Source organism: Wolffia australiana, chromosome 13, assembly GCF_029677425.1.
Source record: "Wolffia australiana isolate 7733 chromosome 13, ASM2967742v1".
Classification (NCBI taxonomy): Eukaryota; Viridiplantae; Streptophyta; class Magnoliopsida; order Alismatales; family Araceae; genus Wolffia; species Wolffia australiana.
The window spans coordinates 3,722,103-3,736,923 of NC_135847.1; the positions used below are offsets into that span (position 1 = coordinate 3,722,103).

General features: G+C 40.3%; 1 non-coding gene across 1 annotated transcript; it reads left to right on the top strand.

Annotated features, from left to right (window-relative positions):
- Positions 1-1,804: 1,804 nt before the first annotated feature.
- Positions 1,805-1,906, top strand: LOC144711526 (U6 spliceosomal RNA). Its single transcript, XR_013583581.1, has one exon. It is a non-coding gene; the product is annotated as a U6 spliceosomal RNA (small nuclear RNA).
- Positions 1,907-14,821: the final 12,915 nt, after the last annotated feature.

A 14,821-nucleotide genomic window follows, 5' to 3' on the forward strand; every position in this document is an offset into this window, starting at 1 on the left:
ATTATAGTGCACGTGGGATGCATATAATGAAGTCCATGAATACATGATCGTACTTAGTGAATTATGATGAGATCGTAATATGGAGATCACTAATCTCTAAACATGTGTTCGAAACATTCCTATTCAAAGGATACGCAAGAAGGACATCAAAGTATCCAGATAAAATAGCACTGTCTAGCCTCACTCATATGATGAGTATGGCCAGTCCAGTAGCCATTAGTGTGGAGACACTAAGGATAGATAGTGGGTGATCTTTAGTGGAAAAAGTTCACTGAATTGATCCGTACAAATCCCTGAATGGTATTATATTAATCTGTCAATCAGGTCGATTCACGTCACGGTTGTATAAGTTTTCGTGAGACCTAAGACACCAAAGATGTCTTGTGGATAGACGGTTGTACTTTGAGTATGGACAATGAGCCTCTAATCATGGGATTTTAAACGATCTTAGTTTGGGTACATCTAGAAGTTCACGAAGACCACTGAGTGATCAAGATGGGATCGTCCACCCTAGGTATAAGAAGTGACAGCTCAAGGAAGATGACGCGATGAAGTCCTTGGCCAAGGCAGTGAAATATCAGGAGAAGAGTTCTCCGATGATTTTCAAATACAATAGTACTAACTCCGATGACTGGTTAGGGTTTGACAGTTGACCATACCCTAAGTCATCCAAGGAGCGTCAAGTGGATGAGAGATTATACGTACACGTTGACCTATAAATCCATGAGAGCTCTGGAAATTATGCACTAACTTATGTTGCTGAGAACCCACCATCTACGTTCTAGCGCATGAGAATTTTTGCAATGTTTCTATTGGATTCCGGAAGCGTTGACATGGATGAACAAATCAAAATATTCTACAGCGGAATACTTGAGCAGAATTAAAACGACATTGTAAAATTCATTGAAACAAAGTACCTTTGCATGGATCGTATTCGTGATTTCTTGGATCCTAGAGTGAGACGAGTCGAGTTGCTCAAGTGTGAATCCTCTAGATGTATCCACGCGATCCTTGTCACGTTGAATCTCCTCATTCTCATTGATGAGCCCCATTCTTTCTCTAGCGTCGTCGTTATGTCGTCACGATCGCACTGAGGTTGAAGAGGGGGTATGAAGAGAAGGGAGAAGAAGGGAAAAGGCACCTGAACAATTATGGCCTAGGTGAATTTTGTTCAAGGCCTTCCCCTATTTATACTAAATGGGTATTTTTCATAAAACCCGCAAAACTTTAGTATATCTTCTAAAGTCCAAAAGACCATTTGCATGTGACCCTCTAGGCCATGTATCAGGCTAGTTAATGACTCTAGTGGCCCATTTACCTTCATTGGCCTTCAAAATTAATTAATTGTATATGATCAATATTCTCATAGTCATTTTCCTCACCTTCAAGTCTTTTTTCTTCATTCATGTGATTATGACTTAATTCAAATTATAATCTTTCATTTTGATGAATCTGTAGAAAGTTGAAAAGTATCTAAAAAAACCTTATACAGGTAAAAATATAATTTCAATTATTATTATTTTGGCTACATGCGCTCAGTTAAATAAATGATTTTGAAATTTACATCCTATAATTAATGCTTATATTATCTCTTTTAAACAATGATCAAACTTATGTATGAATTATGTTCTTGATAATCAAAAGCTTTTGGTAAGTTATGTTGAGAAATAAAAAATACGGTAAAAACTAAATCTCTGATAAGCACATTTTTACAGACATTGAAATAAAATTAATGAAATGAATGTGTGCAAAGTAGAACACTGGCTAAAATCATGATCCATATAGTGAAAAGAAAACTAATGTAATTTTATCAAAGAAATTTAATAAAATTTTAATAAAACATAAAATATTTGCATGGCCCATGCTCAAGGATGAGATCCACACTATGGCTTTTTAATATTGTTTCATGTCTTGTGCTGATGATCATGTAGGATAATATTTTATATCCTTGCAATTTTATCATGGAGAAACAAACGTACGTATAAAAAAAATAAATTTAATAAAAATCATCACAAATCAGAAACCAACATGGGATATGAACAAAATAAGATTGAAAACATCATGGGTCAATCGTGCACTGATCCTTCCATTGATCCTCAATATTTATGTAATGTTCAGTAACATGTTTTCTCTTTCGTGATTTCTATTGAAAAAAGGCCTAATTTTTTCTAGCATTAAATTTCTCAATATATGTCAGACAATGTGAAATTTATCTTTCAGTAAGATGACTGAATATGCTGAATTGGGTATTTGCATTGAAGATAAACATATTATTTTTGGCTGTTAGTAGATATCCTCTAAATTTAGGTTAGTATATCAAACTTTTAATTCATAGTGGAAATATATGAAATTTTCCTATGAATTTTTCCTATGGAATTTATGAAACATGTATCAAACACCATAAATATAGGGACGCATTTTTAAAAGATCATTATGCCTTAAATAGGGGCACCCATGCACGCATGGGTAGACAAAGCATAAGTGAGAATAATGGCTTGAGTAACACATACATCGGTCATAATCAAACGCTCCAAAGTCCCATTGCTTCTCAAGTTCTTTCTAAGATATGAAGCAATAAATTTATCTGATGAATAAGCACTGAGTAATCATGTGCTAGCAGTCGCAGTGCGAAAGATGATGAAAGCATTATCTAGAATCATTGAGCATGAAAAAAAATCAAATGAACATTTTTCTGAGGACAAGTTTGATGAATGCTTTTGTGACATTCATATGATGTATCTGAATTTTAAAGATGATACTTTAATGAAAGTGTAAAATATTTTTAGACCCACATGAATCTTTACAGGGGGAATACATGATTTAAAAAATAAAAGATAGTGATTCCTTACAAGGGCCATCCACTAAGATGAAAAAATAATTCAATAAACTATTTTTTGGGTTTTGAGGATGTATGCCTTGGTATTAATATAATATGTAATCATTAACAAAAAAAACTATTCACTATGTACCTAATTAGAAAATTGGTAGTTAATGAACAATGACATAAAATTCATAAACCATGAAGTTTTGCTGTTTGCACTAATAGATTAGTATCTTTGTGTCATATTCTCCAAATAACATGATTGTCATGTGCTTTTAAATCAAAAAGTGGAAACATCTAGTGCAGAGTTGAATCCTCTAGTGATTGGATCCTCAAATGAGTCATCTCAACCCACACAACTGTCAAACATCTATATATGTAAACATGGTATTTGACATCTCATATTACTTCATGTTCTTGCAGCGGAAGCCTTTTGCAATAGCTTAAGATTGCATAGAAGGTGTTAGAGGAGAGGGTGGGGATGCAGCCCCGTCGAGGAATAAGGTCATTGCATTGATATCATTAAAGGGTTACATAGTCCTCACGAGCATTACATGTGGGAAGACCAAGGTTAATACCGAAGTAACGAGACGAGATGCCACGTGTCTTGGTAGGGGTGCTCCTATGCCTTGAGGCCCACAACCTCCCGCGCGCACCCACCGTCACTGCCGCTACACTTGTGCCCATGGACTGGGTGCTGCGCCCCCGTGGGCGTGGTGATCACACATGCCACCCTAACCTTCAAATGATCACACAGGTCACAACACCCGTGCTGATACCTTTCGCTTGGTCTGCTCAGACGCTTATGTGCTTGGCACCTCAAGCAAGGTGCCACACACCTAGCGCTATCCGTGGGGGTGCCACGGGCTCCAAGCTGTCTCGGCACTCACTGTGTGCCAATGGCCTTAGTCTCCTAGCGAGACGTCTCCCGCCCCGCGCCCCATACACGTGATACATGCGATGCCCGCGCGCAGCCGCCCGGTTCCCTACATAGCTCTGTGCACCACACCACGTCACTACCACCTGGTCTGTGCGTCCCCCTGCGCGTGTGGGTGCTCTTGCTAGCCTGCCTGCTCTAACGCACGGGGGTCACCCTGATCCGCCGCCTCGAGCGCCGATGATAGCGCACGCCACCAAGGATCGTCAACGACATCGTCCGCGCCACCTGCCACCATCATCGACAGCCGGTTGATGATGCTCAAATATCCTGTCTTCATTTTCATCGTTTCTTTTGTCGTGTTTTTTGTTTTTCCTGTTTCGTCGTTCTGTTTTCATTGCACAGTGACACGTCTCGTCTACGTTGTGCATTTTTGTCGACGTGTGGGAGGGGGGTCCTTAGCAATTTTGACTCCCCCTCCCACATTCCCCCTTTGTTTTTCCTTTTTTTTTAAAATTCCTGCCTTCTATGTGTAATGGGGGCCCATTCTATAAGGGCCCCTAATGAGCCCTATTTCTTTGTTTGTTAAACCACTAAGGGGGGCCCATTGACCTCTTCCCCTGTTATAAGGGAAGAGGGGGGGCGCCCAAGCTCCCTTAGACCAGGAATTAAGAAGATTTGTTTTTTTTTTATCGTTCTTGGTCTCACCCCCCTCCATCGAGAGAAAGAGGATCCGCTAAAGCGGTTAGAGAAGGAAATCACCGGAAGGAGGCAAGGGGAGGAAGTACTTGACGACGACTCCCCCTTCCCTCGCTCCTTCACCTCTTCCTACTCGGCCCCTCGGCCGTGGACATTTCCGCAGCCCCAAATTTGTGATCTACATGGTCGATGTTCAGCACTGTTGGGAGGAAGAAGACCGCCAGAAGGGGTAGGAAAGATTTGATGATTTCCCTCCCTCGCCCCCTCCTTTATTCTTTCCTTTCCAGCCCCTCCCCTGCCGAGGAAATTCCACATGATATTTCTTGATCGCCGGGGCAGTTTCTTGCACTTGTCGGTCAACGGCCGCCCAAACGTGGCCGCTCACCTGCCGCAACGCCATGGATCTGTGAACCCAATGCAGTGCTGACAAATTTGGGCTTCTTTTGGGTTTTTCCCCTAGACTGAGTGTACTACGAGAGGGATTCTTAATGTTGTGAGGCTGCCCCTGATTCTAGAGCGTCCAGTTCCGCCACCGTTGGGATTTCTACCAATCAACCTGGTCGTGAAATAAACCGACCAGAATTCAATAGGCTTGAAGTCCCTTGACCAGGAAGATTGTCGACTATGACAACTGCCGACCAGGTCGTTCTGGCACGAGTCTAATATTTCAGTCGTGACCTAGAACTTGCCTGATCGAGCAATCCATCGGCTGGTTCATTGGATGTGAAGTCCTCTTGACCGGGAATCCGCTTTGGCTGTGGAAACAATCAACCGGGGGCCCTTGGTCGAAGTTCCATTTTATTGGAATGGACTCGGACAGGGACATCTTCAACGAGGGCCTCCCACCTGACTCTCCTCCTAGTGTTGAAGCAATGTCCCTGCTTCCGGCTGCCGGCTTGAGGTGGCTTGGTCTGCCCCGGCTACCAGACCCTGTCAGGATTCTCCCCTCCACACATGAAGGTTCTTTGCTGCTCGCACATGCTATACAACTCGCCCGAGCTGACTAGGGCAGGTTAGCTCCAATGGATCCTATGGGGTTGCTCGAGCCGCTTCACCTCCATGGACGCTCCACCGTCTCCTCTCCTCCACCCCTTTACCATTGCTCTGACATCATCGTCGCTCATCGAGCCGCTGTCTGCTCTCTGGTGCCTCATCGCCCCACCCGCTTCGACCGCCACTGACCGTCGACAAATTCTGCACCAACGAGCCATATAAACGAGGTACGTCGTCCTCTCCCGTAGCTCATATAATTATCTCCTATAGTAAATTTTTGTCTTGACTCCACTATGCTCAGGCTAGGTAGGTGAGAAAAGTTTTGAGAGAAACTACGACATACTTGAGTGTCTTACCAGAACGGACGAGACCGTCCATTACGTGAGAGCCCTACAGATTGACTTCGTTCACCCGTAGCCGCCTTCGTCGCTCAGAGGAGGTTTGAGAGGCCACCGTTGCCGTTACCCGATGACCCTGTCCAAGCTTGGAGCTCAGCACCTCCCTCGAGTCAAAGCCTACATGTACGGCACAAAGGATATTCATTCATTGCAGTGTAGTCACATCAATCCAGTAGGGTTTCTCCATCGGACGATGACACCATCGACGTTTGATACCACTACCTCTTATCGGTACTGAGCCATCATACTCGGTGTCGATCAGACGACCTCCTCGACAATGTCCGACATCAGCCGACAAGCACGCACACCATCAATAGTGTGTTAACACTAAGGGGAAATAGCTTGAAAGATCAAGGTTGGGTTTCACCACCCTTAGTGCGCTGCAACATCGCACTAAATAGGACTCAACCATTAAGTATCATGAGTCAAAAGCAAACACACCCTCCCAATAAGCACGTAGGCCATTGGGCAGGGAATGCCGCCTAGTTAGGGGCCTAAAACTGATATATAAATTACCTCATCAATAAAAAATTTAACCCAATTAATAAGTTGGGTCAGCAACACATGAGGTGCCGAAATGCTGATGGAAATACACGAGGCCGCAAGGCAATCACGCATTATATATATTATAAAATTTTCATTAATATCGTAACTCCATTATATTTCACATTTGATCCTTACGATCAAGTTTATGAATACATATTCTGACTAAGTAAACATGTATTCTAAATAATCCTATTTCATGGATACTCTAGAAGGACCTAAAAATATTCGAATGGAATGACAATATCTAGTCAATTATCTGGTCACACAATCACAAACAGTAGGTGCTATTTAGGGAATGCTACTCCACTAAAGTTTTAATCAGGTTAATTAGTGATGCGGTTTTGTAATGGTCCTTAGACATGAGACACTAAAGACCTATTGTGGATGGACTTTTGTGCTTTGACTATGACGTACAAGTTTGTATTCATGGAATGCCAAACAATGTTACCATGAGTGTAATAATAAAAGCAAAAATATGATTTGGAGGTCAATATAGTAAGAGGAGTCAGCTCGAGGAAGATGGTGGGATGAAATGATTGGCTAAAATAGTGAATTAGTAGAGAAGATCTTTGTGATTATTTTACAATACATTGCTACCAACAAAATTATTGATTAGCTCTGAACAGTTCACCAAGTCCATACTCTTCCTAGGAGCATCTAGAGCACAAGGAGCATTACATACATGGTAACCAATGATAGTAAGGTTCTATGAGAGAGTCAATATATTTCTAAGTACATTCTCGACCACAATGTGTAGCTTTGAACTATACGATATAAAAATTAATAATCTTGTTGTTTTTTTCAAATTGAACCATAATTAATTAATCTATGTATTCATATAAATAAATAATTTAGTTAGCCAATAAATTTTAATAGGTAATTGCAATCATTGACAAGACTGATACCTGAGCCTAGAGGTTCACACATAAATTTTCTTTAGGATGTCTAAATATATGATTTTGTTTAGGGATGTTATAAAAAATGTTTTTTTTGTAAAAGTAGGAGTAATCCCTAAAAAATAAACCAAGTCAATATTATGCAGGTACCCATCTTTTTTCTCCCTTTTCTCCTTAGATCCCCTTCCCTAGTGTGATGAAATTGGAGAAACAACGTTAGTGTATAAATAACGACATTCATCTAGATGAAAGAGGAGATCCAACATGCCAAGAAAATTGTATATACATCTAGAGAACGTACACATGACATTTCAATATTTTTAACTTGAGGAATGAACAAATCATGAATCTGATCTGAGCCTATTTATTTTTAATCATCAGATTAGAAAATAAGGAATGTTCTAATCGTTCATTTTGATCTTTTGGAACCCAAATTCACATTTTTTGGGAGAGTGACAGAGAGGAGTAAATAAATTGGGAGAGCGACAGAGTGCGAGGAAGAGAGAGAGAGTGAGAGAGCGAGAGAAAGAGAGAGTGAGAGAAAGAGAGAGTGAGTGAATATCAAAGTTAGATAATATATTTATTATTACTATTATGTTTATTACTTTCCATATATTTTAATTATATACTACATAAGATTATTAAATATTTTGATTGTTTTCTAGTGAAGAAAGAGATTAAGATATGTGGTAGAAAAAAATTATAGATTTTAATTAGTATGTGAGAGTAATTAGCTAGAGAGAGAAAAATAATATAAGATATAATATTCATTGTAAGTAAATCTTAAATATTAGTATTTATTTTGGTTAATGGATAGGATATATGTTGTGAATAAATAAGACTGGAATGTCGGGAGAAAGTAAATATGAATATAAATGTTCAATAAAATATAAGAGGAAAAATGGAGGGAAAAACAAATAACCTTGAGATGTATAATAAAATTAGTTTAATTAAGTATGTAATAATGAAGTAAATGTAGACTCTATATCTGATAGAGATTTAATATGTAGATAGATAATGACAAAAGTTATTTCCATTTTTAAGATACTTTAAGAAATCAAGTAGAGAGAGAGAGGGATTGAAGATAACATAGAATAATAACAATCAATGAAGAGTTAGTTATATCTTTTTAATAGTAGATTTGTGAGGGCATATTATCTTCATAGAATCAGAGGAGTATCAATTAATATATTAATGAAGTATTTTTATGGTAGGTTTAGAAAACAAACTTGAAGATACAATAAAAAAAACTTGGCAATATTTCAAGTGGGGCTAAATTATTGCACAAAATGTCTCAAGGAGGCTTTGGAACAGAGATTTAATTCAAACTAAAGGGCATTCATGAAGAGTGAGGACTTTCCTGATTTCAGCAAACACGAGAGAGTTTCACAAATCACCGCCCCCTAATGATAACATGCATCTTGTGCATTCATCTATATCACCTTTCACTATATTTAATCTCTAATTATCATGATTATGATGCATATTATCACCATTATTTTGTGATATTTTCACCATTACCACACCATTCCACTAAGTCCTAACTTTTATGTTAGCTGAAGGTTAACTGTTTTTTTTTTCATGTTGACCTTTCTCAAGACTAAACCATTTGATGTTAACCAGATTTACCCAGTTTAGTTATTTCGAGACTTAAGTGGATGAATACGAAAGCAAAGATGAAGGCAAAGATTAAAAGCATCAAAGTTGTCCTAGTTTGACTTTCAAGTCATACTAGTGATTATGTAAGCCAATCATTTTTCTGTCTTATTATTTATTTAAAGGTGGGATGAGTTTAAGGAAGATGAAAATAAGAAATGGAGAAAACTTCAATTAAAAATATTTTATAAACTAAAATATGTGAATTTATAAGTTATATTATTTATTTATGAATTTCAATAAATCTTAATGCCTAAAACGTGAAATGCTTTAAATGCTTGAACCTGTGGCAGGAGTTGGTGTTGTGACACAAAATGTTGAAGCATTCCACTAAGCGAGCCCATCAAGCACACCTACAAGGGCCTAATGAATTGCCTATGTCACACTATGAAAGACACAATGTGCAGGATGTGGCCTCTCCTGCATTGCCACGTGGCATCAACTCGACCATCGAAGAATATTCAAAACAATGACTGCTGAGATCTCTCCCATTTATACGAGGTTATTAAAGCTTTTGCTATCTTCACAAGAAAGATAAATTGGAAGTCCTAGATCGATCAAGTATGTAACCATGTTTCTTTCGTAAAAAATAGAGTCCTTTGCCCTTTTGACTTTGTAACGCTTGCCCTGACATAAAAGTATCATCAATCCATCAGAAGGTGAATCACCGCCAACATGCCAAAATACTGCAAAAGCAAAAAATGGAATTATTAACAAGCTTAACTTTATTTCAGACCTGATTTTGGGAGTTTCTGCTTGGAAAGATGCATTCTTTGATGTTTTTTATTCATAATGAAGTAAACCTGAATTATTTTACAAGAAAGAGATTTTGACTGAAAACTTTTTTTTCCTTGAGTTCACCACAAATTGTTTGTTGTAACTTCGGACATGTTTTTCTTGCTCATTACTGAACCCAATCATGTGATTCTGGTGGAAATAGATTTGCCTTTGAGTCCTTTTTCTATTTATTTACAACAATTGCAATTTGTTTAAGATTTTACTGCCGAAAGTTTCAATTGACCCCCACATCCTTGTACGAGTTGTGTTTTTTGGGCATCGAATTGTGAGATCCATATCTCAGCTCTTAAATGTCCAAATATCATTATTTTCATAACTTTCCAAACCTCTATTCATCTAATTTCTATCTATAACTGATTGATAGAATTCTGACATTATTGCTTGTTCAATTTCTTCATTCTAATTGGACAACATTTTATCATGACAGTTTCAAAGTATTGACTTTGAAAGATAGATATTAATATAATATGGTCTTCAAAAAATTTCCAAATATAAATGGTAATTATGTTTTATCTTTATAGTTTCTGAAAATATAGGTTTGTAAAATTATATTGCCATTTTGACCCTCAATTTACCAAAAGTGAATGTGTTGTTTTTTAAGTCAACGCTCTAACCTGTCCATTGATTTTCTTCTTATTTTAAAATTATTTAAATTACAAAAATATTTCTGAAACCCTCGCATTATATTATTTATGAAACAAATAAAATTTTAAAATTTTGTGAGTTGACTAGGGCAACGCACTAGCACAAGTTGACTTTATCATTTATTTCATTCAATCTTTTAATCTAAATTGGATCTGTTTTTCTTTTAGTTTATTAAGATACTACTTAAATTCAATCGATTAAATACTATGATAGTTCTTACTTTTCGTTTCATGTAATTTGACCTTATCTAAACAAGTCAACGTGAACCCTTGCTCTTTGAGGATTTGACATGTCGTCATCATCATAATTGTGTTTACATATTTTTTGCAGTCAGGAGTTGTATATAAATAAAAACTAGGAGACATGTTTAGATCAGTTAACTTCTATGTGCTTTTCTAGTTGAGGTTCTTCATGCTAGCATGATCTCGGCCTCTCTGAGGTTTCAACAAAACCTTCTTTTGGGTTCTAGAGGCCTTGATATGGATGAAAAAATGAAACATTCTCCATGAGAACTTCATCGCATCGTATTCCCTGAGCTGTCACCTCTCATACCAAGGGTGGACAATCCTATATTGACCACTCAATAGTTTTAATGAACTTCTTGATACACTCGAACTAGGACTATTTATTAGAGACACATATGTCATAGTCAAAGAACAACTGTCCGTCCATAAGACATCTTTGGTATCTCTGGACTAAGGACCACCACTTACACAACCATGACGTGAATCAGCCTGATTGATAGTTTGGTATATAACCATTCAGAGATTCATACAGATCAAATCAATGAATGCTTTTCATGGAGCACCCACTGTCTATATAATAATACCCTAAATTTGGTATTTAATTCAAGTAGTTAGTCCAATTTTATGTATTTAAAAGTTTAAAATAGGGTTGTTATCATATATGTACATGTAATTAATGTTTCCAAGTAATTTCTAATTTTCCCTAATTTTTATTACTTTTATGAATTTTCTGGAATTTATTTGAGCTTGGAATAATTCTGTTTAAATGAAAATGGCAGGTTTAAAATTTAATTTTGATGTTAATTAATGCGGGGATGAATTACAGTGTTTTTTAGAATTTTCTGAAATTTTATTGGAAATATTGGGAATTTATTCTAGGAAGAAATGAATTTTAACTAGGAAAAGTGATGGAGCACTCCCAAATGACGTCATGAAATGACTTCAGAGCCATCATCATCATCATCAACATCACCGCCAGTCCGTGTCCAGCCCGACCGACACACCAATGCAATCATGAAGAGGCCCGGGTTTAAATACCCTTTGGAGAGCACGACCGTGCACACGTTCGCATTTTAATTACCTGTTTTATTCGTCTGATTTCATGATTGTGTTCATCATGACGTGTTCATATCGTTGCATTTCACCCATTATTTTATTTTGAGTCATTTTAATATTTCTCCATGTTGTTTTTATTCTCAATGTTGTAAAAGGGGTCCCTTATTGGGCCCCTTATGTGTACTATGTAATGGGTCCATCATGGCCTTATATAGGGCCATGATGGACACATTAAATGTCAGATCTGGAATTTGTGGAAGTTATTTTGGGCCAGTTACTAGATCCCATGAGAGAAGAAAAGAGGAAGAAGAAGGAGAGGAGGACGAAGAAGAAGGGAGGAAGGAAGAGGAGACAAAGACAGGGAAGAGTGGGAGAGTGGTAATCGACATCGTTGGGTTGACGTCATCATCCCTGGTAACGCCGGTGATACCTCCTCCCCGCCCTCAAGTGTGCAAGTCAACCGTGAAGGATGCCGTTCGACACTATGCTGCTATCGCTTGGGCAAACGGCATCGTGTGACGACTAACTGACCACGCCCCCATAGCAGATTGCGAATGCCTTCCGCCCACCCCTTGTCTGCGCGGTGCCAGACTGGCCTTGAGGCATTTCTGATCTTTGCCCTACTCTCAGCGTAGCCGCTCCTCATTGAGATGTGCCGTACATGTGCACGAGTCCTCGTGCTATCTCGGAAGAGTAGAGAAATCTCTGCTCTAAGGCCGCCTTTGCTTCTGACGTCACCGTGCTACCTTGAGACGCGTCATTTTTGCACGTGTGCAGCCTAGGGTGCCGCTCAGCCACGGGACGCACGACCACGTTTTGCGCTTTGGCCAACGAAAAATCATCTAGGTACGCTCCCGAGGAACTGACCATGGTCGTCGAGATGCAATCGAGTAGAAGGATGCACTTTGAAGGTTCGCCTTCACCGCGATGAGATGAAATGCCGTCGCTCGAAAGAGTCAGCCCTATATGACACTTGGAGAATTGTCCGCTCACGCCCGAAGGTGGCGCATCACCACCTCCTTTGGAGCACAGACGAACTGCACCTGTTGATAGGGGTGCCGATGGATCGCTCAACCCACGAGGTCACATCTGTGGTCGCCGTCATGTTGTTGACCCGAAGAAGGTCTGAGCCATCACATCATGGCCTCTGCCAGTTAACATCCATAACGTATGGAGTTTGATTGGACTCACCATGTTCTACCGACAATTTATACAAAAAATTAGTTCCGTCACATTTCTAATCACCTTCTGTCTTAAGGTAGAGCCATTCATGTGGACATAGGCAGTAGATCGAGCTTTCCAACGAGTGAAGCTCATGATGAGTCAGGCGCTCATCCTCCGTCTGCCTGACTTTGGAAAAGTCTTCGAGGTCACTTGTGATGCTTCTGGCGTCAGAATCGACGGTGTGCTTAGCTAGGAAGAGCACCCCTTGGTGTTCTTTAGTGAGAAGCTGAACGATGCGAGACTCCACTACTTGACCTACGTCTAGGAGTTCTATGCAGTCGTCTAGGCATTGAAGCATTAGATACACTATCTCCTCTCGAAGGAGTTTGTACTTTTCTTGGATCACGAGGCGCTCAAGTACCTTCATTCCCAACAGAAGTTGAGAGACCGCCATGGGAGATGGATCAAATATTTATAGGATGTTACCTTCGTCATCAAGCACAAGAAGGGAAAGGATAACGTCGTCGTCGACGCACTCCGTCAAAGAGCACATGTGCTTAACACCATGAGGGTGAAGATTATAGTATTTGAGCAGATTGGAGAAAGGTACATTAGCTGCCTTGACTTTGGGCCTCTTGTCACAAAGATTAAGTGAGGACTGTTCTGTGAGTTCAAAGACTACGTCATCATCGATGGTTACCTGTTCTTTCGAAATAGGCTATGTGTGCCACGCATGTCACTTTGTGACTTCCTAACTTGGGAATGTCACGCAAGAGGTCTTAGTGGCCACTTTGGCCGTGACAAGACCATAGCCACTATAGAATACCAATTCTACTGGCCTAGATTGAAACGCGACGTTGGCAATATTCTGGCCTTGTGCCGCATATGTGCCTTGGCCAAACAGGTCAAGAAGAGCGTCGGGTTATACACCCCGCTACCAGTGCCCAAGTGACCTTGGAACGATGTCAGTATGGACTTCGTCATAGGGTTGCCTCGGACCGTACAATGACACAACTCTATCATGGTCGTCGTTGAAAGGTTTCGAAGATAGCGCACTTCGTGCCTTGGGCGAAGACATTTGACCCGACTCAGGTCACACAACTATTCTTCCGATAAGTTGTGCGTGTCCACGGCTTGCCCACTTCGATCATCTCCGACCAAGACGTCCGCTTCACGAGTTAGTTCTGAAAGACCTTGTGGAGTCTCCTTAGGAAAAAACTTAAGTTCTCGACGGCTTACCACCCTCAGACCGATGGTCAGAAGGAGGTAGTCACTCAGAGCTTGTGTAACCTACTTCGGTCCCTAGTATGCGAGCACCTTATGATATTGGACTTGATAATTCCCTGCGCTGAGTTCACTAACAATTCCTCAGTGAATCGAACCACCGGGTTGAGTCCTTTCAAGATCGCTTATGGCTAGGCTCCTCGTCGACCCCTCGACCTAGCACCCGTAGATCCTCATGTTCATTGCATAAGCATATTGATGATAGAATCACAAGTCAAAATGCATTGTACAAGCAGGCTGCCGACTTCTATCACCGAACCCGAGTGTTCGACGTGGGAGACCGTGTGATGGTGAGACTTAGACTAGAGAGATATTCGCCCGAGATGGCAACTAAGCTACATGCTTGTAGCGCATGCCCATTCTCGATCCTCTGAAGAGTGCGTGATAATGCCTACATCATGGAAATCCCTCCTACGTAGGGGATCAGCTCCACGTTTAATGCGGCGCCCCTCTATCAGTCTTCTTGGGTGGTTATTTTCAAGAAACCTCTTCTTGGAGGCTATCGTCCCCGCCGCCGCCGTCGTCGGCCGCCGTCGTCCGCCGCCGCCATCGCCCTCCACCAAGATCCATCCAAGATTCGTCCAGCACTCTCCAAGAGCCCTCCAAGAAGATCAAGAAATGCCCCTCTATCACAGTCTTCTTGGGTGGTTATTTTCAAGAAACCTTCCACTCGGAGGTCTCGCACCATCTGCCTCCGCCGCCGTCGTCCGCCGCGATCCTGCTGTTGACTCACCTTTGTCCAC